This window comes from Mesoplodon densirostris, chromosome 9, assembly GCF_025265405.1.
Source record: "Mesoplodon densirostris isolate mMesDen1 chromosome 9, mMesDen1 primary haplotype, whole genome shotgun sequence".
NCBI classification, from domain to species: domain Eukaryota; kingdom Metazoa; phylum Chordata; class Mammalia; order Artiodactyla; family Ziphiidae; genus Mesoplodon; species Mesoplodon densirostris.
The window spans coordinates 108359590-108386787 of record NC_082669.1 but is presented as its reverse complement, the minus strand read 5'-3'; the positions used below and the strand labels follow the sequence as shown (position 1 = coordinate 108386787).

Genomic DNA, 27198 nt, shown 5'->3' with positions numbered 1-27198 from the left:
GCTATCATATTTCTCCTTATGACATAGTTAATATGTAATTGAACTGAAGAAAAAAGTTCAGGATGGTTGGTTGGGACTGAATGAAAAAGGTTTCATTAGGCCCAGGGGAAGAGGAACTAAAGCCCCAAGCCAACAACCATCACCAGCACCCCAGCAGCAGGAGTGAGCCACCATGGAAGTGGATCATCCAGCCCCAGCCAAGCCTTCAGATGAAACCACAGCCCCAGCCCAAACCCAACTAGACACCTGGCAAGAGATCCTGCACCAGGACCACCCGCCAAGCTGTGCATGAACCACTGATCCACAGAAAGCATTAAGACATAACGGATTAGTCTGCTGGGGCTGCCATAATAAAATATCACAGACTGGGTGACTTAAACAACAGAAATTTATTTCTCACAGTTCTGGGGGCCAGAAGTCCAAGATCAAGGTGTTGACAGGTTTGGTTTCTCCTGAGGGCTCTCTCCTTGGGTGCAGGTGACCGCCATCTCTCTGTGTCCTCACCTGGCCTTTTCTCCAAGCACACACATCCCTGGGGTCTCTTCCTCCTCTTACAAAGACACCAGTTCTGTTGGATTAGGGCCCCACCCTTGTGACTTCATTTGACCTTAATTACTTCTTTCTCTTTTTTAAAATTTTTGGCTGCATTGGGTCTTCGTTGCTGCACAAGGGCTTTCTCTAGTTGTGGCAAATGGGGGCTACTCTTCGTTGTGGAGCACAGGCTCTAGGCGTGTGGGCTCAGTAGTGGTGGCACATGGGCTCAGTAGTTGTGGTTCATGGGCTCTAGAGCGCAGGCTCAGTAGTTGTGGTGCACAGGCTTAGTTGCTCCATGGCATGTCGGATCTTCCCAGACCAGGGCTCGAACCTGTGTCCCCTGCATTGGCAGGCAGATTCTTAACCACTGCACCACCAGGGAAGTCCCCTTAATTACTTCTTTAAAGGTCCTATCTCCAAATACAATCCCATTGAGGGTTAGGGCTTCAACATATGAATTTGGGGGTCTGGGGGGAAACAATTCAGTACATAACAGATAATAAAGTATTAATTGTTGTCTTAAGCCCCTGAGTTTTGGGGTTATCTGCTATGTATCAAAAGATAACTGATACTTATTTGATCCCATATGTGGGGAAGCAACAATTCAGTGGGGTCAGGAATAGATAATAAACTCAGGAACTTTGGGTTCTTTTTAAAAACTGACTATCTTGTCCCTGAATCAATCTCTAAGATCCCTAGTTTTCCTAGTATGAATATTTGGAAAGAAATCAGTAACCAATTTTCAAGATTGCTATTTGGAATAATTAGCCCCTTTTTTAAGATGGAAAAGCCCTTTTTAAAAATATTTATTTATTTGGTAGCGCCAGGTCTTAGTTGCGGCTCGCGGGCTCCTTCATTGCAGCATGTGAGCTCCTTAGTTGTGGCTCCAGGGCTCCTTAGTTGCGGCACACGGGCTCCTTAGTTGTGGCATGCAAACTCTTAGTTATAGCATGCATGTAGGATCTAGTTCCCTGACCAGGGATCAAACCCGGGCCCCCTGCCTTGGGAGTGTGGAGTCTTATCCACTGAGCCACCAGGGAAGTCCCAGAAAAGCCCTTTAAACATCTAAAAATATTTCAAATCACTTGACATTAAGAAGTAGTTAAAATTTTTCTGTGCACTACTTTGTTTTATATTTTTGTCTCCCGTTTAAAATATCAGGTTATATAACCTAATAGGGTGCTGATGTTAAGACTATCTGCCCAGAAATGGCAAACTAGCAGTTTCATCATCTGTTACTCACAACAGATTAGATACTTTAAAAATAGTTTGAAAAAATTCACATTGTATCAAGGAGTAGGAGCTACAGAGAGAACTGATTCAAGATGGGACTGGTTATCATGAGAGCTGGAACTCAGACAAGTGCTGCCTGTGTGTTGGAGAGGCTGGCAGAGAATGTATATTCTCCTAGCTGTCCAGGAAAGGTATTAGAACGAGCATTCCTCCTGTGTTCCTGCAGTGTTGGTGTCCTGACTTGATGAGCGGAAAGAAGGCGGAGCCCAAATAAGAGAGACGTACTTGGCTGAGAGCTTGGCCTGTTTTCTGGGCAGTGGTCTGGGTCTGTGGGATTCTCACTTACTCTGTTCCCCAGGGTAGCTGAGCTCCAAGGAGAGGATGTTGGGTCTTTTTACCTCAACATTTTTTTAACGCTTGATAAATGCCCTGCTTTTGTCACCTCCGCAAGGACCCAAGAAGGAACTCATTCCTTCAACAGTTATTTCCCAAGACCCTATCGTTTGCCTGGCCCTGAGATGGCTGAGATGATTCCTGCCCTCAAGAGTCTCCCAGCAAGAAGTAAGTCCTGCAGAATCAGGACCCTGAGCTAAAGCATTGGAGGAGCACCTCCCACCTCTTCCCTCATGGGTCACAACCTAACAGATGGGGGATCGGTTTCAAAAGACTCACCGGTCCCATGGCTGTGCCCTTGGCAGTGTTGTGATCATGGAGATACAAGTGTGGGGTAAAAAAATGTAAAACTCCAGTGGTGGATTATTTTGCTGTCTTGGATGATGGCACCCACCCTTCCCGTGGTTAAATCTGCCATCACGACAGTGGCCACCTTAGGATTCATCTTGAAATTTCCCCCTTGGAGGAGCAACCCCGCCTTCACCTGGCAGAAGCAATGGTTAAAATGTTGGTGTCACACAGAGTTGGGATGTACACCGGAGTTTATAGCGAGGATATACGAATAGTATCTCTCCCAGGAGGCAGAATCCATCACGATCATCTGTTTCTCTCACTTGGGCTGGTGTGAAGGACGTCACCTAAATAAGTAACAGGCCAAACGTATCTCTGCTGAAACAAGTGTCTCAATCACCGAGTTCTCTAAGCTAGGGGCAGAAGCCACCTTGCAGAGGGTGGCTGAGTGGGTGTGAGATGACCGAGGATGGACAGAGAACGTGGACAACTTTATCAAGAAGCTTGGCATGGGGCCTCCCTGGTGGCGCAAGTGGTTGAGAGTCCGCCTGCCGATGCAGGGGATACGGGTTCGTGCCCCGGTCTGGGAGGATCCCATATGCCGCGGAGCGGCTGGGCCCGTGAGCCATGGCCGCTGAGCCTGCGCGTCCGGAGCCTGCGCGTCCGGAGCCCGTGCTCTGCAACGGGGGAGGCCACAACAGTGAGAGGCCCGCATACCGCAAAAAAAAAAAAAAAAAAGAAGAAGCTTGGCATGAAGACGAGCTGTGAGCAAGGGCTGTAGCTGGAGGGGGGTCCAGAAGGGCATTTCTTTTGAAAGACGTGTGTGTCTTGAGCATGTGAATATGCTGGTGAAAGGAGTTACAAGTTCCTGAACCTTTGAGGCCTCTCTCCCCGGGCCTCTGTTTGAAAGGAAGAGAGTGTTTACTTCACAGGAGAGTGATAAGGATCAAATGAAATAATCTGTGTAAAATTACCCAAGGGCTCCTGAGCTAGGCTTGAATTGAATTGAATTGAATTGAATTGAATTGAATTGAACCAAGGCAATTGAGTTCCAAAACCCATGTTCTTGCTCTGGTTTTTCACTACCTCTTGAGACGTCCCAGATTCTCAGCCTATCCATTGCACACTGACTCAGCATCTTAGCCCATATCCCTAATTCAGAGCTTTGCACACTCTGGCCCATGGGCCAAACCTGGCCCATTGTTTTTGTCATTAAACTTTTATTAATATGTGGCCACAATTATTCATTTATACATGTTCTTTAGCTGCTTTCATGCTACAACAACAGACGTGAGTAGTTGCAACAGAGACTGGGTGGCCTTCAAAGCCTAAAATATTTACTACCTGGCCTTTTTTCAGGAAAAAAAAAACAAAAGCCAGCTTCTGACTAATCTGTCCCCGAGCTTCCCTTTACTACCTCCCAATTCGTTGCTAAGACATCTTGTGCAAAGTGGCAGAATGAGACTCGTCCTCAAGAAGGCAAGAAACAGGCTGTAGAGCTTTGCCCCCACCAAGTGCATGGGGCACATCCCACTGGGGAGGGCAAGTGGGTTAGTCACTAGTCCCCCCCACCGCAAGAGGCCCAGGAATCAGAATGGCCGTAAAGATGGCAAACTGGCAAATGGTCCTATAGAGCTAGGACTGAAGGTTTGCATTCTCCTCCCCCTCAGAGTGTTATAACAGGGTGCAATCTGCTTTGGGACTGGACTGGGGACATTTGGAATAATGTGAGTTTAGGTGGAAGGGCCTTTGTTCTTCCCTTAATCTCCTTGAGTTAGGAAAGGATGCAAATTTGATGCAGGCAGCACAGATGAGCATCGTAAACTTCATTGGCTACCCTGGCAGTGGTTTTCAGAGGAGTGCGTTGGTCAGACTTGCATTTTAATAGAAGGATGCCTCCAGTGACGAGCTGGAGGTTGGACTTCACGGAGGGAAGATAAGCAAGCCAACCAGAAAGTCTTACAATAATCCAGTGAGAGATGACAAAGCACTGAATTATGGCCACAGGAGTGGAGATTTGGAGGAAGGGATTAATTATAAAAGAATCTGAGGTAGAATAGGCTGGCCTCAGTGATGCCCAGATAAGTGGCTTGTGGAAGGAGGGGTCTAGGATGACTCTCCAGTTTCTGGCATGAAAGGATGGATGGCCTTGTCATCAAATTAGGAAGGGGAAGTAGATCTGGGAATGAAAGATGAGTTCCATTTGGGGCACACTTTCTTTGATTCTTTTGGGACATCAAATAGAGGTATCAAGAGCCTGGATATATAGTCTGGAGTGGAGAAGCAGAGGTTAGAAAAATGATCTTCTTTGTGCATTTCATTTACCATTTATTAAATCAAAGAAATCAAGACTCTGAACACCTTTACCTGTATAACTGCTGGCGCCGGGAAGAAAACATAGTTTCATCTTATAAGGGACACTTTACTAACACAGTTGTATGAAAATGCATTTTAGGGGCTGAACATTCAATGGTGGAAAAATTACTGTACCTAATCATGCACTCAAGATGGGCTTGTCTTGATTTGCATTTAGATGGGAATTCCTTTAGCTCAGAACCAAGATTGTCCCCTAACTCGCAGCACTTAGAAAAGCATTAACTTTAGCTGGTGAAGTATGGTTGGTACAACAGTGATACAGCCATAACACCAGTACTAATAGTGTTCCCTTAATGACTCAGTAGAAATTAGCTGCTGGAGTGGTGGAAAAGTTCAGATGCTTTCCTTGGCATCTCTCTGAGAATGGAGTGCCTGCTCTGTTAATGAATGACACCCAAATTCTGCAGCAGGGCTGGAGTAAACCTGTTTCAAGGGGGGGGGGGTGTTGTAACATTTTTTCCACTATGTTTCTTTTTTTTTTTTTTTTTGGCCTCCCTGCCTGCACTGCATGTGGGATCTTAGTTCCCCGACCAGGGATGGAACCCGCGCCCCCTGCAGTGGAAGCGCGGAGTCTTAACCACTGGACCTCCAGGGAAGTCCCTGCACTATTTTTGAGGCTTAGCGTGGAACCCTAAACCAATGTTATTTTGAGTCCAGAGTAAGACTGACATCTGCTCATCTCGAGCGTGATTAAAGCAGATGTATATTTTATTCAGAAAAAGGGAAATTGAAGCAAGTAGTTCAGTAAAAAGCCCTCTAAGGCAGGGCTCCCCAACCCCCCGGGACGGCACAGCAGGAGGTGAGCGGCGGGCGATTGGGCACAGCTTCATCTGCAGCTTCCCCTCGCTCGCTCGCATCACCGCCTGAACCACCGCCCCTCCCCCACCCCCATCCCTGGAAAAATTGTCTTCCATGAAACCGGTCCCTGGTACCAAACAAGTTGGGGACCACTGCTCTAAGGAGCTACAGAGAGAGGAGATTCTACTATGATTTCTACAGCTCTGCCAATGTTTCCCTCTCTACACGCTGTCTCAAAAGCAAATTAAAAGTCCCTTGCTTATAACGTGTTCATGCACAAATTGGTAAGGCTATTCAGTGATCTTGGTTTAGCCTGATTAAGCCATTCCATTTACTTTCTTTGCCTTTAATTTTAAAAATTAGATGCATCTGGAGAAGTATTTCATGCTCTCTTAAAAATAGCATTCCTCTAAGATGAAAAGTTCTGGAGGTCGGTTGCACAACAATGTAAATGTATTTGACACTACAAACTGTGCGCTTAAAAATGGTTAAGAAGGGAAATTTTATGTTAGGTGTCATTTGCTACAATTAGGATAATTTTTAAAAAATCATTCCTCTAATGATATAAAGAGAAGCATAAAGAGGAGAATAGAAACTTCCTATAGTTCTACCTCTTCGAGACGGTTAAATTGTGGGGTAGCGTTCTTTGCTTGGCCTTTGTTGTTCCTTTATACACAGATATAGAAATAGACATATCAGAAATGTAGACAATGGAATAAACTGTTTAGCAACTTAGGTTTTCACTTAATATTATAATCAGGCCCCTGTCTTCAATTTATATATTTTGGTTGTCAGGAGAATGTCATTTTTAAAAGCCTCCTATTCATAAAACTTGGTGGTTACACAGCATAAACTAACTTTATACTATTCAAGTTATAAAGCACACCGCCAGGTCTAATACGGTAAACAGCAAATATCACATATAGCCTGGAGCATGTGTACAACATACCAAAGCCATTGGATAGAGACCGTGTTGATATTTGGATACAAAATAGTGCAATTTCAATAGATATACTCACTAATAATCAGATTCTTTTAAGACACTGAGTATACGCCATACTTTGGTCCCTGGAGGTCAGAAGGGTTTTAAGCTGTTTGCCTGCCCACAACTCAGCTGCCAGTTTGAGGGGTCAGGTGAGCAGGGCAATGAAAGGAACAAGTTTTACCTTAAGGTCTGTCCTCATTCCTGGACTTGAATCTGACCTTCCACTTTTATTTTGTCTGACAATTAAGACTGGTTTGGGCGATCCCCAAATACCAATTCATGTGCATCACCCATGCTTCATGACACTAGAATTGGGTCAGAATATCAATACGGTTTATTCTTTTCCAGGATGTAAGAATGAATTGCAGAAATAATTTCCCACTAGCTATGTTTGATGTGTTGGAACATAGCTAGTGGAAAATATCTACCTAATTCATTCAGGATTTTTCCTAGGATGCCCCCCACGAGGCTGTATGCAGCACTTCATGCTGAAATAATCAAAGAAATGATCTTCAAAATAGAGGCCTGGTCTTAGTGGTTCAAGACCCCATCTCCTTCCTGCTGTCAGGACACGGTTCCACAGATGGGGCTGTGTTTTCACTCTGCCTGTCCACTTGCTCAATCTTACAAACAGGCGATTAAAGAAAGTCTGTTTCCCACTTGGCATAAACTGTAGACCACATTCACGGTGTGCATTCGGTTTGTGAACACCTAGTCAGTGACCATGCAAGGGCCCCTATGTTAAGGTATCTGTGTGATGTGAGAGGAAAGCCTTAAAGTCAGCATAAATACTCATCCATTGCCTTTTTATAAGGTGGTAAAAGCAAATATAAAGGCTTTTAGAGCCAGCGGCTCCAGGCATGTAGCATGTCATCAGCATTTAGCTTGCTGGCCTGACTTAAATGGAAGGGCATACACATCACGGCCTCTCCTGAACAAAGCAAAGCCATTTTTAATTTATTTTTCTGAGAATCAGAGAGAAGGCAGAGACAGCGCTAGAGCTGGGAGTATATTGTCAGGTTAAAACAGACAGTAAAAGGTCTATTCAGAGGCTTCCCTGGTGGCGCAGTGGTTGAGAGTCCGCCTGCCGATGCAGGGGACACGGGTTCGTGCCCCGGTCCGGGAAGATCCCACATGCCGCGGAGCGGCTGGGCCTGTGAGCCATGGCCACTGAGCCTGCGCGTCCAGAGCCTGTGCTCCGCAACGGGAGAGGCCACAGCAGTGAGAGGCCCGCGTACCGCAAAAAAAAAAAAAGAAGGTCTATTCAAAACAAAATTAGAGATAAAGAGACTGCTTTTAAAAAAACCCACCAAGACCAACGCAAGAAGATCAAGTTGTATTTACAAATATACTTGGTTGAGCGCACAGAATAAGGTCAAATTTTATTTCCATTCAAACAGCGCTATAACAGGTTGGTTTGGACCCTGGGTGATTGCTGGGTCACCAAATCCCTTCACTACTTAAAGAGTCAAGCGGGGCCTTCACGCAGCTCATTACGGAACCAGAAACTCTATAACCGTTCATTCTATCGCACTCTCTTCCCCTCCAGTCTTATTGAATTAAATTCTGAATTGACTTAGAAGGTTATAGCAGCAGTTATTAGGCGAGTCAGTGCCTTATTTCCAGCTTGGTCCTTTGATACAAAAGGGCAGCCGTCGAAATAATATAAGCCAGCTCCTTTGACGTCTACACCAGAAAGGACTTTGATGGAATGATTATGACACACGCTGTTTTAGATGCTTAGTGATGCTAGCTGTACATTAGTTAAAAAGCATCCTATCACATGTTCCTCCTTGACTCTGTCCAAGATATTGGCACTCGTTTACTCAGATCCTTATAAGTGGATCTGATCCTTCAAACATTTATGCTTAGCTAAATATATTGTTGGACGGAAGATACTTGCATATGAAATGAACGTTTTTTCTCTTTGTCATGTAGCATCTTTTGTAGTATCCTCTGTTTTAAACTTCTGGTTATTTCCAATTTTTCTTGGTTCATCAGACAACATATTTATATTTCTCTGTGGTCATGATAAACAGTGATGTACTTATAATTTTTTAAACTTAACCACAAAAATGAAGCACAATATAGTACTACTAAGATTTTAAGTTTAGCCTGAGTTTTCAGTCATTATAGTTTATTCACTGAAAAAAATCCCAGGGCTTAAAAAGCACATTATCCTTGGCATATTGCTGTTAACCAGATTTATAAAGTTGGGTTTATCTGTCAGACCGTTTTTATAAAGTTGGGTTTGTCTGTCTGAGCATATCACAGAGAACTGGCAGGCTATATTTTCATCACATTTGGGTAGAATGTTTGAGATGGTCTGACTTGAAGTACAGGCTGTATGGGGATGTGGTAATAATTTTTTGAGCTTTTGCTAAATGCTGGTATAGGTGCTTTATGTGTAGTTAACTCACGTATTCCTTACGACCCTATGAGGCGGGTACAGTTATGATCCCCATTTTACAGATGAGGACACTGAGGCACAGACAGCTTCATGGTTGTGGGACCCATGCAGTCACACGTTCTGGTTTTAATGCCCTGTTGTTGTCATAGTCTTGAAATTCTTAATTATTGAGCCAGGGGCCCCTTGCTTTTCTTTTGCTGCTGGGCCTGGCAAACAGTGTAGCCAGTGCTGGAGTTTTTTGGAGTTTTTTTTAAAGATTTTTTTTTTTTCTGATGTGGACCATTTTTAAAGTCTTTATTGAATTTGTTACGATATTGCTTCTGCTTTATGTTTTGGTTTTTTGGCCTGGAGGCTTGTGGGATCTTAGCTCCCTGACGAGGGAATGAACCTGCACCCCCTGCCTCAGTAGGTGAAGTGTTAACCATTGGATCTCCAGGGAAGTCCCAATGCTGGAGTTTAAAACCAGCATGATTTACTATATTATGTTAGTTTCAGTTGTACAGCATTGTGATTCAGTATTTTTACGGTTTATACTCCATTAAAAGTTGTTACAAGATAACAGGTATAATTTCCTGTGCTATACAATATATTCTTGTTGCTTATCCATTTTATACATAGTAGCTTGTCTCTCTTAATCCCCTGCACCTAGCCTGCCCCTCTCCCCTTCCCTCTCCCCACTGGTAACCACTGGTTTGTTTGCCATATCTGTGAGTTTGTTTCTGTTTTGCTATATACATTCATTTGTATTATTTTTAGATTCTGTAAAGATGTGATATCATACACTGTCTTTCTCTGACTTATTTCACTAAGCATAATACTCTCCAGGTCCATCCATGTTGCTGCAAATGGCAGAATTTCATTCTTTTTATGGCTGAGTAGTATTCCATTGCATATGTGTGTGTGTGTGTGTGTGTGTGTGTGTGTGTGTGTGTGTGTACACATACATATATACACACCACATCTTTATCCATTTGTCTGTTGATGGACACTTAGGTTGCTTTTATATCTGGACTATTGGAAATAGTGCTGCTATAAACATTGGGGTGCATGTATCTTTTCAAATTAGTGTTTTCATTTTTGGATTGTAGCTATGGTGGGTTCTATTATGATCGTTAAGATTTTCTCTTGTAATAATTGAAGTGTGTTTCTCAGTAAAAATGGAAAGAAATGCCAGCCCAAACAATCCAAGGTCATTAAACCCAGAGGAGAGGGTGAAGGGGCTCCTTTAACTCGTACTAGGCTGTGAGTTGTTTCTGAGCTTTGGGTTTTGCTCCCGTGCAGTTCAGCAGTTTTCAGCCTTGTTGGTCTCAGGACCCTTTTTTTTTTTTTTTTTTTTTTTTTTTTGCGGTATGCGGGCCTCTCACTGTTGTGGCCTCTCCCGTTGCGGAGCACAGGCTCCGGACGCGCAGGCTCAGCGGCCATGGCTCACGGGCCCAGCCGCTCCGCGGCATATGGGATCCTCCCAGACCGGGGCACGAACCCGTATCCCCTGCATCGGCAGGCGGACTCTCAACCACTTGCGCCACCAGGGAGGCCCTCAGGACCCTTTTATACTCATGATTATTGAGGACCCCAAGGGCTTATATTTTGTGGGTTTCATCTATGGATATTTACCATATTAAAAATTAAGACTGAGCAAATTTTAGTTATTAATTTATCTAAAAAGATCAATAGTAAACTCATTATGTAGTATCATAAATATATATATTTTTTTTTTTTTTTTTTTTTTTTTTTTTTTTTTTGCGGTACGCGGGCCTCTCACTGTTGTGGCCTCTCCCGTTGCAGAGCACAGGCTCCGGATGCGCAGGCTCAGCGGCCATGGCTCACGGGCCCAGCCGCTCCGCGGCATGTGGGATCTTCCCGGACCGGGGCACGAACCCGTGTCCCCTGCATCGTCAGGCGGACTCTCAACCGCTGCGCCACCAGGGAAGCCCCATAAATATATTTTTAATCAAAAAATAGTGAGAAGAGTGTCATTGCTTTACATTATTCAAATCTTTTTAATGTCTGGGTTAAAAGACAGTGGGATTCTCATATCTGCTTCTGCATTCATTCTATTACCATATGTCATTTTGGTTGAACTACATGAAGAAAATCCAGCCTCTCAGAGATGCACAGTTGGAAAAGGGAGGAGAGTTTTAATAGCCCCTTCAGGAAATTGTGGGTTGTCTTCTTGACAAGCAGTAGTTTCTTAAAGGTTAGTTGCAATGTGGAATCTGAAACCATATTAATGAATTTTCATAATCTATGTAATAGAGTCTATTCTATTACATCAAAACCCACCGTTCCGGGCCCCCCTGGTGGCGCAGTGGTTGAGAGTCCGCCTGCCGATGCAGGGGATACGGGTTCATGCCCCAGTCTGGGAAGATCCCATATGCCGCGGAGTGGCTGGGCCCGTGGGCCATGGCCTCTGGGCCTGCGCGTCCGGAGCCTGTGCTCCGCAACGGGAGAGGCCACAACAGTGAGAGGCCCGCGTACCGCAAAAAAAAAAAAAAAAACCCACCGTTCTGTCTTAACTTTTAAGTGGATCTTTAACCCATGCATGATTTTGTAACATCCTGCATTGGTCATTTGGAAAATGTCAGGTCAGTGATTTATGCAAATCGTCCAAATGTTGGCACGCCTCATTCTACAATATCCAAAAAGCTAAATTGCATTTATTAATAACACTACCATCTCCCCTGGAGAAGTCTCTAAGTATTGGGAAGCTGTCACGCTCATTGTGGCAGATACAGCTTCTCCAAAATGCTAATTTTAACTCGAAAACTCAAATTTTATTATTGGCAACAAGTCCAGTCAGTTGTTTTCCTTGAAGTGACAGATCCACTTCGTTCAGTTTGGAAAAAACATCTGCCAGATACCCAGGTCTGAGTAACCACAGTTTTTTAGTTTTTCAACGTTATATTTAAAAAGGCAGCTCAGTCCCACAAGTGCCTTTGCTCAAGAATACTGTCATAAGTTGGCATGCAAACAGAAGTATTTTATGTGTACTTCTTGTTTCATCACACAGGATATTCAAAAGACATGTACTCAAGGGTTGAGATTTAATAAAATGAATACATTTTGCTGTGCCATCAAAGACACGCTTAGGTGAAACTGGCTTTTGCCCCTGGAGCAGAAGTTTGGTTGAGTCTGCCACTGCCTTGATGTGGGCTCAGATGCTGGGGTCTCCCAGTGTGCTGACAGTACAGGGCACAGGCAGCAGTGGCTGAAAATCAGATGATGCTCTAGTGTTACTGTGAAATGGTTTGATCTTGTAGCCTCCCTGAAAAGGTTGCCAGGACCCTCGGTAGTCCTCTGACCACACTTTGAGTGAGACTGTTGTAAGGCTCTGCTATAATCCACAGATCCTTAGGAATGCTAAGTGACAGAGACAGGGACGGCTGAGCTTCATAGGATTTATGACCATAACCTCATCCCCTCTTCTGGTCCCAATTTCAACACACAAACCATCCCCTAGAGGGAAAGTTTTCTTAACCACCCACTTCCAAGCAGGAAAATAATAAACCATTACCACTTTTCTTTTAAATTTTTGATATTTGGAAAAAAAAGTAGAAATACCAAGTCATCATTATTTTTTGCCACTCCTGTGTGTGTGTGTTTGAGCATGCACGTGTGCGTGTGCGTGTTTGTGATTTTCCTCCCAGATATGCAGATCTACATACCTGAATATACCTTTAAAAATCACCAACCAACATGTCAAGGCAGTTTGGCATAGACTAATACCATTTTCATGGTATTACTTTAGACTTAAAAATAAATGAGTTGAAAGCATTCTTCCCTCAGGCCAAACGTAGTTCTTCTGGACACTGCTTACTCTCTCGGATGAAAGGAAATTTGAGCATGGTTAAATGAGAAACTTAACATTTCCTGTAACTAGTGTCCCATCCATATGACTAAATCTTTCAACCAAGAGGTGTCAGAAGGTATAGGCATCTTTCTTTATTATCTAGTCTACGGCCATAAACTACAATAAAAAATCTTGGCCCAATACTCACAGACATGTATATGTAATTATGACAGATTTCTTGAAACAATAACTACCCTCAACAACCTGCAATGCAAAGTGATATTTCTATGATATTTCATTTTAAACTAAGTTAGTCCTGACCCATTAAACTGCTTTCATGAGCCATGAATGGGTCACAGTTTACCGTCTTAAAAATGCTGGTTTAGACTTGCATTCATGTCTCACATTCAGTAAAATTGAAAAAAAGAAAAAAGACTTGCATTCCTACCACCTGCTTTGCCCTGTTCCAGGTAGAGCAGATGTGCTTGTGGGGCAGTTACCAGGGGCTGTTTCTCTCATCCTGCTGACTCCCCTTATGGCTTCGATAAGAGGACCCCGTCTTCCCACTGAAAGTCTCCTCCTTTTGCCCTGTGACCTCCAGCCCTGGGTCTCTGTCTCTTGGTGCCGACTCTTCTTTTCCTCCTGGACCAGTTTTCCCAAAGTGCAGGGTGAGCCACTGTGGCATGCCAGATGACTTCAGGCCAGTATAAGGATGAACATTTTTACAGCAATATATTTGTGAATCAGGAAAAACATATCAAGAATATCCAAACCTATGATTTCATGGAATTTTGGCTAAAGACTAGTTTTTTTTTAAGTCAATTTAAATAATTGTAGAGTTTGTATGGGGACATGACAAAAATCATAAAAATGGCACCTGACTGAAGTTTGGGAAGCACAGCTGATGAATCAAAAAACCTCTGTCACCCCACCCACTCCTCCTTTCCTGCAGAGAGCCACAAACTCACAGCTACCCTACTTACATCCTGAAAGGCGCTTTTTGGAGAGCCAGTCAGCATCTGAGGTTTAGCAGCTTTATCACAGCATTTCTCCTTCTTACCTCAAACAGGCTCATCCTGCCAATTTCCCCTGATATTCCAGTCTCTTTTCTGTTTATTTCCTAATCCACTGAAATACCAAGTCCAAATTAGTTTTACCTCTGTGATACTTCTCAGACTTGCTTAATTTCTACATTTGTTGTAAAGATATCTGAAATAGTCTCACTGCTTCCAGGCCCTTCCGTATCCAACCCTTTCCACTCTACACAGATATTAAAATCTTTTCATATCGCCAAAAACAGTTTGAGGAAATTGACATTCACTCCTTATATCCTATTTTTGAAATCTAATTCCATTCCATTAGCTTCCAGTGGTCTCCACCAACCTTTCTTTAACTTCTCTGCCAGGACACTCCACTCTCTACAAGGACCTACTGTATAGCAGAAGGAACTATACCCCATGTCTTGTAATAATCTATAATGGAAAAGAATCCAAAAGAATACACACACACACACATATACACACACATATATATAACTGAGTCACTTTGCTGTGCACCTGAAACTAACACAACATTGTAAATCAACTATATATCAATAAAAATTAAAAAACAAAACCAAAAAACACTCCACTCTCAGCTAAATGCCATTTGCCTGCTGTGTCCTGCAAGTGTCTTTACCTTCAGGGCTTGGCCTCTGCCATAGCCATTCTCTGAGATGCTATCCTTTCCTTGCTTCCTTCAAAATCTGCCTCAATACTTCACTGTAGGAACTCTCTCTCCGAGTACCTTAGCATTTGTGTCCACTATTCAGTTGCTATAGTTTTGTGTGTTTTTTTAATTTAAAGTACTTTGTAATTTTTTACAGTTACATATGAAGAAATGCAGTTTCCACAATTAGACTATAATCTTCACTGAATTAGAATATCATCTCCTGGCGGCAGGGCCTGTATCTAATATAATAACCAAATATCACTTAGAATGTTTTTGGCTGCGAAGTAACAGAAAACTACAACTCAAAACGAGTTGAAGGACAAAGACATCTGTTGTCTCATCTTACAGGTCCAGAGGTAGGACAGACCCCAGGCAAGGTGAGATAGAGGCCTGCTCAGTGATATCACCAAGGACCCAAGCTCTTTCTCTCAGCACTGGCTTCCTCTGAAGGCTGGTCCTCAACAGCAGTCAGGGTTACATGCTGTCTGTGGCAAGAATAGGGGATGGGCGGGGACGTCAACACGTGCACATGGGCGCTGGCCCTCTTCAACCGTAAGTCTTTCCCTTTAGTCCAGAGGGACTAGCTTGAGAAAGATTGTCACCATCACGACTTGTGTAAGGAAACAGTATATACTGCAACAGAATTAGTGGGGTATTCTGGAAAGGAAGGTGGTGGGAGAGGAATGGATGCCAAGCAGGCAACCAATTGTATCCACTACAGTTAAGTACAATGTGCCACACACTGAGGGCTACACATTGCTGACAATTGAGTCTAAGGTGGGGAATATATACACATATGTATACATATATATTCATACATATCATTACATATATACTACATAACATTACACATATACGGGTATATATGGTACATACATAATATCACGCAGAGCAACAGAAATATCATTTTCTCTGAATAAACAAAATGATATATTTAGATAAGAATCAGAGTGTATGTATAATACACTAAACACATAAATATGGGTAAGGTTATACATTATCAGGAGCTGCAAAGTAAAGAACTAAAAGTGAGAGGCACTAGATGACATGATTACTTATGTAGAAAATCCTAACTCATCAACAAAACATCCACTAGAACTTACAAGTAAATTTATCAAGGTCACAGGATACAAGGTTAATGTACAAAATCAATTGTGTCCTTATGTTAACAGCAAACAATTGGGAAATGAAATTTTAAAAACAGTTTCATTTACAAGAGCATCAAAAAGCATAACATACCTAGGAATAAATTTAACAAAAGACATGTAAGACCTCTACACTGAAAATTACAAATGATTGCTAAGAGAAATCAAAGAAGACACAAATAAACAGAAAGATATAACATGATCATGAATTAGAAGACTCAATATTGTTAAGATGTGACTTCTTCCCAAATTGACCTACAGATCAAATGCAATCCCAACCAAAATTCCAGTGGCCTTTTTTTAAAAAAAATTCCCAAACTGTAATAAAAGATTTAGAGGAGCCAAAACAATTTTTTAAATGAGCAACAAAGTTAGACAATGTTCACTACCTGATTTCAGGACTTGCTACAGAGCTATAAGAATCAAGCCAGGATGGCCATGATGAAAGTATAGAAATAGATCAATGACCAGAATAGAGAGTCTAGACCTAGACCCCACATATATGGTCAATTGATTTTATTTATTTTTTATTTATTTTATTGAACTATAGTTGATTTACAATGTTGTGTTAATTTCTGCTGTACAGCAAAGCAATTCAGTTTGTTTATTTATTTATTTATTTATTTTTATATTTATTTTTATATTTATATATTCTTTTTCTTACTCTTTTCCATTATGGTTTATCACAGAATATTGAATATATAGTTCCCTGTGCTCTACAGTAGGACCTTGTTGTTTATCCATCCTATATATAATAGTTTGCATCTTGTAATCTCAAACTCCCAATCCTTCCCTCCCTGCCCCCTTGGCAACCACAAGTCTGTTCTCTATGTCTGTGAGTGTTTCTGTTTCATAGATAAATTTATTTGTGTCATATTTTAGATTCCACATATAAGTGATATCATATGATATTTGTTTTTCTCTTACTTCACTTAGTGTGATCATCTCTAGGTCCATCCATGTTACTGCAAATGACATTATTTCATTCCTTTTTATGGCTGAGAAGTATTCCATTTTATAATATATGTACCACATCTTCTTTATCCATTCATCTGTTGAAGCACATGTAGGTTGTTTCCATGTCTTGGCTATGGTGATGTGGTCAGTCGATTTTAGATGAAGGTGCTAAGGTAGTTCAATGGGGAAAATAAAGTCTTTTTAACAAGCAATGTGGAACAACTGGATATCAGTATGGAAAAAAAGAACCTAAACCCTTACCACACATTATAAAAAATTAAACCAAAACAGACCATAGACCTAATGTCAAAGTCAAAATATAAAGTTTCTAGAAAGAAACACTGGAAAAAATCTTCACAGTCTTGGGGGAAGCAAGGGTTTCTTAGATAGAACACAAAAAGCATGAATCATAAAAGGATGGATTGGATCTCATTGAAATATTTAAATTTTGCTCTTTGAAAAATATGGTTAGGAATATGAAAACACAAGCCACAGAAAGGGATAAAATGTTCACAATACATGTATCTGACAAAGAACTTGTATCCTAACTATATTTTTAAAAACTCATTGTATTATCTATTTCTGTGTAACAAATTACCACAAACTTAGCAGCTTAAAGCATGTATTTATGATCTCACACTTTCTGTGGGTCAGACGTCCAGGCACAGCTTAGTTGGGTCTCCTGTCTCAGGGTCTTTTATGAAACTGCAGTCAAGACATCAGCCAGGGCTGGGATGTCATCTGAAGGCCTGACTGGGGAGGGATCCATTTCCAAGATCATGTGGTTGATGGCAGACTGTTGGACTGAGGGCCTCAGTTCCTTGCCTAATGGCCTCTCCAACATGGTAGCTTGCTTCTTCAAAGCCAGCAAGGGAGAGAGTCTGCTAGTATGAGAGAAGCCACAGTCTTATGTAGCCTAATCATGGAAGTGATTGCCCATCACCTTTGCTGTGTTTTGTCTGTTAGAAACAAGTCACTAGGTCCAGCTCACATTCAAGGGGAAGAAGTACCAGGGTCTTTGCAACAGTTACAGAAACATTAAGTATTATGACACATGTTATCTTTTTAGCTATTTTTAATAGTCATCTATTTTCACTCTTAATAAGCTTGTAAAATCATGATTGAACCAGCTTTAAACTGTCATTATGACATTTTTTTTATTATCTGACTGAAATTATTGAGGCAGATATTGCATTCATGGTCATAATATAATTAAATAGATGTACTATGAAAAAAAAAAGTCTGCCACATTCATACAACCCAATATGGACAAAAAAATCCAGTCAAAAAAATGGGCAAAAGATTTGTATAGTCACTTCACAAAAGAAGATCTATGAATGGCCAATAAACACATAAAGAGATATAATTAGTCCTCAAGGAAATGCAAATTAAAACCACAATGTGAGAAACCATTATATACCCACTACAATAGCTAAAAATAAAAAATTCTTTAAAAAGTTAACCACATGACCCAGTCATTCTACTGTTTGCTGTTTATCTAAGAGACATGAAAATGTGTCCACACAAAGACTTGACTGTGTATATTTATAGCAGTTTTATTCACAATGGTCAAAAATTAGAAACTTCCCAAATATCCATCAAACAGGTGAATGGTGAGACAAAATATGGCACATCCATACAATGGAATACTACCCAGCAATAAAAATGAACAAACTACTGATACACCGAACAATGTGGATGAATCTCAGAATCATTACGCTAAGTGAAATAATCCAGGTGCAAAAGAGTGTATCCTGTATGATTCCATGTATATAAAATTCTAGAAAATATCTGTAGTAACAAAAAGTAAATCACTGGTTTCCTGAGACTTTGGATGGAAGTATGAATGAACCCCAAAGGAGCACAAGGAAGCTTTTGGGGAGATAATAAAAATGTGTTGTATCTTGATCATAGTAGTCGTTTCAAGTTGACACATAAAATTGTACAGTTGAAATGGATACAGTTTATCGTAGGTAAATTATATCACAATAAAATAGTGACACAAAAAATCTTTCTCCTAAGATTGACATGTTGAGGTCCTACACCTGCATTTAGTTCGCCTTGTGTCCCCACTTCAGCCACATCCATCCTGATTAGCTACATAGCACCAGAGAGAGTGAATAAAGATCACAGAATTCCCCAGAGCCAAGTGCAGAAGGTGCAGCAGAAGCATTAACAGGTCCCTTTAATTTCAGCTTGACTCTATTGCACTTCCTTTGGATCGCTTTACGTACACCACAATGGAACAAAAATGGAAGTAATCTGTCTCAATCATTTCTGTAAATTTTCACCAGTTTCTGACCAGAGTTTCCATAAATGAAGGGATAAAAAGGGCTGAAAAAACTATTAACAGTAGTCTGTTCTGGGAAGGGTTAACGAGTAGGCCAGTTATAGGGGAGAGAGCAGAGAACAATAAAGAAAGACTTTATATCATTTTGGAGGTTGCTTTATAATAGAAATAAAAATTTCTATTCTGAAATACAAATTTCAAAGTTTATGGCTTGATGCAGTAAGAATCGAAAGGTTAATTGAACTGGCTGAGCAATACTTATTTTTTTAATTTGCACAGTATTATGGGATAATAAGAGTTGTCAACATAATGAAATGTATTTAGCTCCCCAGTAAGTCGTGTTAAACACAAACCTGATAATCAAAGATTTCAATTAGCAAAAAATAAAAACTAATTTGGATTGATTTGTGAAAGGCAAGAGACATACATATTCTAGACCCCGACTAATGAGCTCCACAGAACCAGGATTTGAAGAGTAACAAATAAACGCTATGTGTGTTTAGGGTTCCTACTTCATATCTTTGATGTGAATTTCTAATCACACCAGATATTTAAATGACTCACCTTCTGTGGTTCCTGGCACATAGCAGATAGTAAATATTTGCTGAATGACTATCTTCAAAATCTTAACATTGTCTACTTTTTGGAACGTAGAAGATAATTTAACAGAAGCCAGACAAAAAGAATTTTTTTTTGTTTAATCCATTTTCTTCATCCCTTATTTAATAATACCTCCTTTGGAACAGTTCAGCTGACTCACTGAACTGTAGAATTGGTTGCCATACTCTCTGAAAAGATCCTGTGGAATAAATGCTCTTTAAAGGAAATCATAAATAAATGTTAGGAAGGAACCAGCTTTATTTTATACTATCTGAAATTGTTATTTAGAAAACTATCAAAATGAACAAAACCTTTCCCCCAAATATAATGATTAAAATCGATCAGAAGAATTAATAGTTGTGGTGTTAAATATCTTATATTTTTGAGTTTTTATCAAATTTCGACACCACTTTAAAAGATCCATTGTTCTCACTTAACAGAAAGTAAAATTGTAGGATGACAGCAAGAGCTGCCAAAGCTCTCCGCCAATATCCAAACCAGGATGCAAAGTGCCGTCCACAGCCTGCAGTCCGCAGAGAGAGTCTGAAAGAGCACAGTCACTTTCTTTTTTCTTCAAAATACCAGCTCCAACGCTTAAGGGAATGTGGGTATAATTATTTCTAAATAGAAATGAGGTCCAGGAAAAGCAGGAGTAAATGGAATGAAATCATCTCTGAACCCATTTATGCTGTTAAAATCATCTGCTTACCCACCATGTTTTTTTTTGTTTGTTTGTTTGTTTTTTGTGGTACGTGGGCCTCTCACTGTTGTGGCCTCTCCCGCTGCGGAGCACAGGCTCCGGATGCGCAGGCTCAGCGGCCATGGCTCATGGGCCCAGCCGCTCCGCGGCATGTGGGATCTTCCCGGACCGGGGCACGAACCCGTGTGCCCTGCATCGGCAGGCGGGCTCTCAACCACTGCGCCACCAGGGAAGCCCACCCACCGTGTTTTTAACTGACTTCCTAAAAACAATTCATTTCACTCAACTATTTTTGCAATGCCTACTATGTGTCAGGCACAGGCAATACAAAGATGATCAGACAGGGTCATTCTGCCGCTTCAAAGAGTTTATGGCATTTAGGGGAGACAGAAGAGTAAATCCCAATTCCGTGTTAACTGCCTTAGAGAAGCATGTGGGTTCAGAGACGCAATTAACCAGGTAAGTTGTGAGAAGAGGTCAAGAAGCAGGAAAGGCTGCCTGGTGAAGACTGAGCCTTCTTTTTAAAACTCTTTTTTTTTTTTTTTTAAATAGGAAAACCTTGAATTTACTTTAGATCGCATCTTTTCAAATAAAAATTCTTAATGGAAATTTTCTTAAATTAAGATCCCAGGGAAAAATAGAACCAAATGATAAAACCTCTGATGAGTATGAGGGCTGATTTTTCTTTTTTGTTTTTTTTTTGGCCACGCTGCTCGGCTTGCGGTATCTTAGTTCCCCCATCAGGGATCAAACCCACGTCCCGGCAGTGAAAGTGCCGAGTCCTAACCACTGGACCAGCAGGCAATTCTGTGCTTTTTCAATACACTGATGATTATTGGTCAGGCTTCTCCACTCAGATGAAAGTATCTAGTTTTAGCATCTTTTTTTTTTTCCTCGACTAGTTCTTAACATGACTAGAAAGTTCTTCTCATCTTAAAGACTCAATCTTAAAGGAGTGAGTAGGAACTAGCCAAACGACAGAAGTAGGAGGGGAGGCCAGAATATTAAACTCTTCGTGCCGTGAGCAGAGTATATTCCAGGAGCAAAGCATCAGGGCTCCCGTGTAGGGGATGCAGGGGGGGTTAGCAAGCAAAGGTGAAGAAATAAAATGATCAGGTCCTGCTCGGGGCTGAAGAGTTTGCACGACATTCCTAAAGGTTCCTGAGAGTCACTGGATGGTTCTAAACAGAGTAACAAGAACAAGTCTGTGTTTAAAAGGAGCTCTGGCTCCAGAGTAGGGAACGGACTAGAAAAGGGCAAGATGGGAGAAACTGGAGCTGTTCCAACAACAAGCCTAGCTGAGGAGAATGGTGGAGACAGAGACACCTTGGGCAGTGTCCAAGGACCCTGAGATAAACCAAGAGGACCCAGGGATCATTTGCGATGGATGAGTTTGAATTGCCCGTAGAAAATTCAAACGGAGATGACCAGGAAGCAGTCTGGAGCTCAGGAGAGCTCTGAGCTTGTGGCTGAGGCTTGAAGGCCATCAGCACAGGCATGGGGGTGAAGGCTGGCTAGAGAGAGCAGAGTGAGAGGTAGGACGGGGTACACGCACATCTCCTGCCCGCACAGGTGGAGTTTCCCGTCCCACCTTTGCTACCACACAGAGGACGTCTTTGCATGGCACCAGAGCTCACAGAAGACAGCAGGGGGAAACATCGACGCTTCTAAATTATTCAGGAGCTCCTTATCCAGTATTTAAGATTGATTGATTTCTTGCAGTAGCTATTTAATATTGAAAAAAACAAACAACAAAAAAAGGCAAAGTGAACTCATATCCGACCTCATTGCATAAAGGAACGCTTTTTTGGCAGTCGTTTTATGACTAAGCTTGCAGGCTGATGTTTCCCCTTCCGATAGTCATTCAAAACACTGGGCACAATTATGTAAGACAGTCCTTAATAATTTAGTATTTTTCACCAACCAAAAAGTCACACTTGTAATGGCTCCATGTATTTCAGGCATTCTTTCAGTAAAGTTCAACTCTGTTCCCTCCCATCACCCTGGAGTCCGGTCATCCCAGACTGGCTGCAGAAGCTGATGGGATACAGGTGGAAATACCACGAATCTGCACAAGGTCCAGCAAGGACAACCTGGCACCTGTCTACCATGATATGGCCAGTTTAGTGCTCGAGAGAGATGAGGTAGCATCGCAGGGCAAGCCCCCTCTTTTCACATGCAGAACATGGCCCGAGCACTTCCTCTCTGCTCTCCTCCTGTCCCGGCTTCCCTGCCTGCCTGAAATTGCTAAAATTAAGTCTGGCGTGTAAGTCTGTTGAGACTTTAAGAAAACATCACCATGAAAAGGCAACCGATGGCTTTTCGGCCGGAACCGCATCTTCCAGTAATTCGCCAAAATGACCAACACAAAGGGAAAGAGGAGGGGCACCCGCTACATGTTCTCTAGGCCGTTTAGAAAACATGGCGTTGTTCCTTTGGCCACATACATGCGAATCTACAAGAAAGGTGATATTGTAGATATCAAGGGAATGGGCACTGTTCAAAAAGGAATGCCCCACAAATGTTACCATGGCAAAACTGGGAGAGTCTACAATGTTACCCAGCATGCTGTTGGCATCATTGTAAACAAACAAGGGCAAGACTCTTGCCAAGAGAATTAATGTGCGTATCGAGCATATTAAGCACTCTAAGAGCCGGGATAGCTTCCTGAAACGGGTGAAGGAAAATGATCAGAAAAAGAAGGAAGCCAAAGAGAAAGGTCCTTGGGTTCAACTGAAGCGCCAGCCTGCTCCACCCAGAGAAGCACACTTCGTGAGAACCAATGGAAAGGAGCCTGAACTGTTGGAGCCCATTCCCTATGAATTCATGGCATGATGGGTGTAAAGAAAATAAAAGACCTGGACTGTATAAATGTTTCTCTTAATTGAGTAGAAGTGTATGACCCCCTTCCCCAAACAAATATTTAAAGCACACTTTAATTGTGTCCGAATTCAGTGAGTGACATCTTTTTACTTTTCAAATTTAGTGGTTTTTATTCCTGAAAGATGTGAGGTAGTTTGTTGTGCAGTATACTCCATTGGTTAATAAACTGCTAGATATTACTTATAAAAGAAAAAGGCAACCGATGGCCACCAGCTTCAAATTATTTGTACAAACCAATCCATCAGTCATTTCAGCCTGTCGACATTTCTGTGCATGTCTGAAAAGCTTCGCAGGGCTTTAGGTCCCTGAAATTGATTTCGTGTGTCATAGGACAGTGTCACCTGCCTCTTTCTGGTGTCCTAGGACTACGCTCCTTTCTAAGGAAGAAAGCATGAGATGTCTTACAAAGTGAAAACAACCCGTGGAAATAAATTCAGCCTCACTAGCGTATTATATAGAGACGTTTTTATTTTAGTCTACTTCTGTACACCCATTATCAAGTGAAGTAAAATTAAGAGACTCACATTAATTTGTTTCCATTTCTATTCTCTACCAACGTGGACAGCAATAGGTACAGGACATTTTGGTCTGAGGACCACTTTTGCGGAGTTCACAGCCTCCAGAAATACATACACCCGCTGGCTGCCCATTTCTGCCTCCCAAGAAACAACTCATCAGCATTACAGTGAAATTGATGGTGCTCCTAGTAAATATCAATGCGGGATTTCTTTTTTAAAGAATGCCAGACTTACTGCAGGAAATTCAAGTGTAGACTTTTCCAGCATTAGGAGGATTGACACTTCCACTATGTACTACCAACCTTTTTTTTAATTAGACTTTTTATTTCGAGACCATTGTGTGTTCACATGAAGTTTTTAGAGATAATATAGCAATCCTGTGTGCCCTTCACCTAGTTCCCTCAATGGTAACATCTTGCAAAACTACAGTACAGGAGAAATTGGAAACTTCGTACATTACTGGTGAAAATGTAAAAAGGTGCAGTCACTGTGGAAAACAGTTTGGCAGTTTCTCAAAATGTTAAATATAGAGTTACCATATGACCCAGAAATTCCATTCCCGGATCTATACCTAACAGAAATGAAAACATACTTCCACACAAACATGAATGTTTGTGTACATGAATGTTTATGGCAGCAATATTCATATTCACAATAGCCCAAAAGTGAAAATAACCCAAGCATCCATCAACTGATAAATGGATAAATAAAATGTGGTATATCCATACAATGGAATGTTTTTCAGCCATAAAAAGAAATTAAGTGCCAATAAATGTTACAACATGGATGAACCTTGAATACATTATGCTGAGTGAAAGAAGCCAGAGATGAAAGACCACATACTGTATGATTCCATTTATATGAAATGTCCAGAATAGGCAAATCTATAGAGACAGAAAATAGATTGGTGGTTGCCTAGGAGTGAGCATGGGGGTTAAGGGAGGAATAGGCAGTGACTGGTAATGGGTATGGGGCTTGTCTTTGGGATAATGAAAATGCTGTAAACACAGATGGTTGCACAACCCTGTGTATATACTGAAAATCATATTTCATGTTATGTGAATTGTATCTCAATAAAGATTTTTTTTCTAAATGAGCCCCAGTTGTCGTTTCCTCCACAGAATTAAATCAGCTTGGCTTGACTCATGGGGGAAAATATAGTATGATAACACAAGCAGAATATTGACTTTGAAACAGTCAAGATACAGAACAGACCCATCACCACAAGGGTCCCTCATGTTGCCCTTTTATAGCCACCCGCATCCCTGACCCCTAGCATCCACTAATCTGTTCTCCACTTCTATAATTTTTTTCATTTCAAGAATGTTATATAAATGGAATCATACAGTATATAACCTTTAGGGATTGGCTTTTTTCACTCAGCATACTTCCCCGGACATTCATGCACGTGGTTGTATGTATCAATAGCTCATTGGTTTTTACTGCTGAGTAGTATTCCACAGTATAGATGTAACCTTGTTTGTTGAACGACATCTGTTATTTCCAGTTTGGGCTGTTACAAATGAAGCTGATGTGAACATTCATACATAGGTTTTTGGTTTTGGTTTTGGTTTTAACATCTTTATTGGAGTATAATTGGTTTACAATGGTGTGTTAGTTTCTGCTATAACAAAGTCAATCAGCTGTACGTATACATATATCCCCATATCCCCTACCTCTTGCGTCTCCCTCCCACCCTCTCTATCCCACCCCTCTAGGTGGACACAAGCACCGAGCTGATCTCCCTGTGCTATGCGGCTGCTTCCCACTAGCTATCTATTTTACTTTTGGTAGTGTATATAAGTCCATGCCACTCTCTCACTTCATCCCAGCTTACCCTTCCTTCTCCCTGTGTCCTCAAGTTCATTCTCTGCGTCTGCATCTCTATTCCTGTCCTGCCCCTAGGTTCTTCAGAACCATTTTTTTCTTTTTTAGATTCCATATATATGTGTTAGCATATGGTATTTGTTTTTCTCTTTCTGACTTACTTCACTCTGTATGACAGACTCTAGGTCCATCCACCTCACTACAAATAACTCAATTTCCTTTCTTTTTATGGCCGGGTAATATTCCATTGTATATATGTGCCACATCTTCTTTATCCATTCATCTGTCGATGGACACTTAGGTTGCTTCCATGTCCTAGCTATTGTAAAGAGAACTGCAATGAACGTTGTGGTACGTGACTCTTTTTGAATTATGGTTTTCTCAGGGTATATGCCCAGTAGTGGGATTGCTGAGTCATATGGTAGTTCTATTTTTAGTTTTTTAAGGAACCTCCATACTGTTCTCCATAGTGGCTGTATCAATTTACATTCCCACCAACAGTGCAAGAGGGTTCCCTTTTCTCCACATCCTCTCCAGCATTTGTTGTCTGCAGATTTTCTGATGATGCCCATTCTAACTGGTGTGAGGTGATACCTCATTGTAGTTTTGATTTGCATTTCTCTAATGATTAGTGATGTTGAGCATCCTTTCATGTGTTTGTTGGCGATCTGTATATCTTCTTTGGAGAAATGTTGATTTAGGTCTTCTGCCCATTTTTGGATTAGGTTGTTTGTTTGTTTGTTTTAGATTTATTTATTTATCTTTGGCAGCATTGGGTCTTTGTTGCTGCACGTGGGCTTTCTCTAGTTGCGGCGAGTGGGAGCTTCTCTTCTTTATGATGCACCGGCTTCTCACTGTGGTGGCTTCTCTTGTTGCGGAGCACAGGCTCTAGACGCACGGGCTTCAGTAGTTGTGGCACGTGGGCTCAGTCATTGTGGCTCGCGGGCTCCAGAGTGCAGGCTCAGTAGTTGTGGCACATGGGCCCAGCCGCCCCACAGCATGTGGGATCTTCCCAGACCACAGCTTGAACCCATGTCCCCCACACTGGCAGGAGGATTCCCAACCACTGCACCACCAGGGAAGTCCTGTTTGGTTTTTTTTGGATATTGAGCTGCATGAGCTGCTTGTATATTTTGGAGATTAATCCTTTGTCAGTTGCTTCATTTGCAAATATTTTCTCCCATTCTGAGGGGTGTCTTTTTGTCTTGTTTATGGTTTCCTTTGCTATGCAAAAGCTTTTAAGTTTCATTGGTCCCATTTGTTTATTTTTGTTTTTATTTCCATTTCTCTAGGAGGTGGGTCAAAAAGGATCTTGCTGTGATTTATGCCATAGAGTGTTCTGCCTATGTTTTCCTCTAAGAGTTTTATAGTGTCTGGCCTTACATTTAGGTCTTTAATCCATTTTGAGTTTATTTTTGTGTATGGTGTTAGGAAGTGTTCTAATTTCATTCCTTTACAGTAGCTGTCCAGTTTTCCCAGCACCACTTAGTGAAGAGGCTGTCTTTTCTCCATTGTATATTCTTGACTCCTTTACCAAAGATAAGGTGACCATATCTGTGTGGGTTTATCTCTGGGCTTTCTATCCTGTTCCATTGATCTATCTTTCTGTTTTTGTGCCAGTACCATACTGTCTTGATTACTGTAGCTCTATAGTATAGTCTGAAGTCAGGGAGCCTGATTCCTCCAGCTCCATTTGTCTTTCTCAAGATTGCTTTGGCAATTCAGGGTCTTTTGTGTTTCCATACAAATTGTGAAATT

At 41.5% G+C, this 27198-nt stretch overlaps 1 protein-coding gene and 1 pseudogene across 2 annotated transcripts in view; both read left to right on the top strand.

Moving 5' to 3' along the window:
- PRKAG2 (protein kinase AMP-activated non-catalytic subunit gamma 2) overlaps positions 1-27198 on the top strand; it is a 288987-nt gene that overhangs the window by 188643 nt on the left and 73146 nt on the right. The gene's annotated exons all lie outside the window — the stretch shown is intronic.
- LOC132496187 (large ribosomal subunit protein eL21-like) lies at positions 22554-23081 on the top strand (annotated as a pseudogene).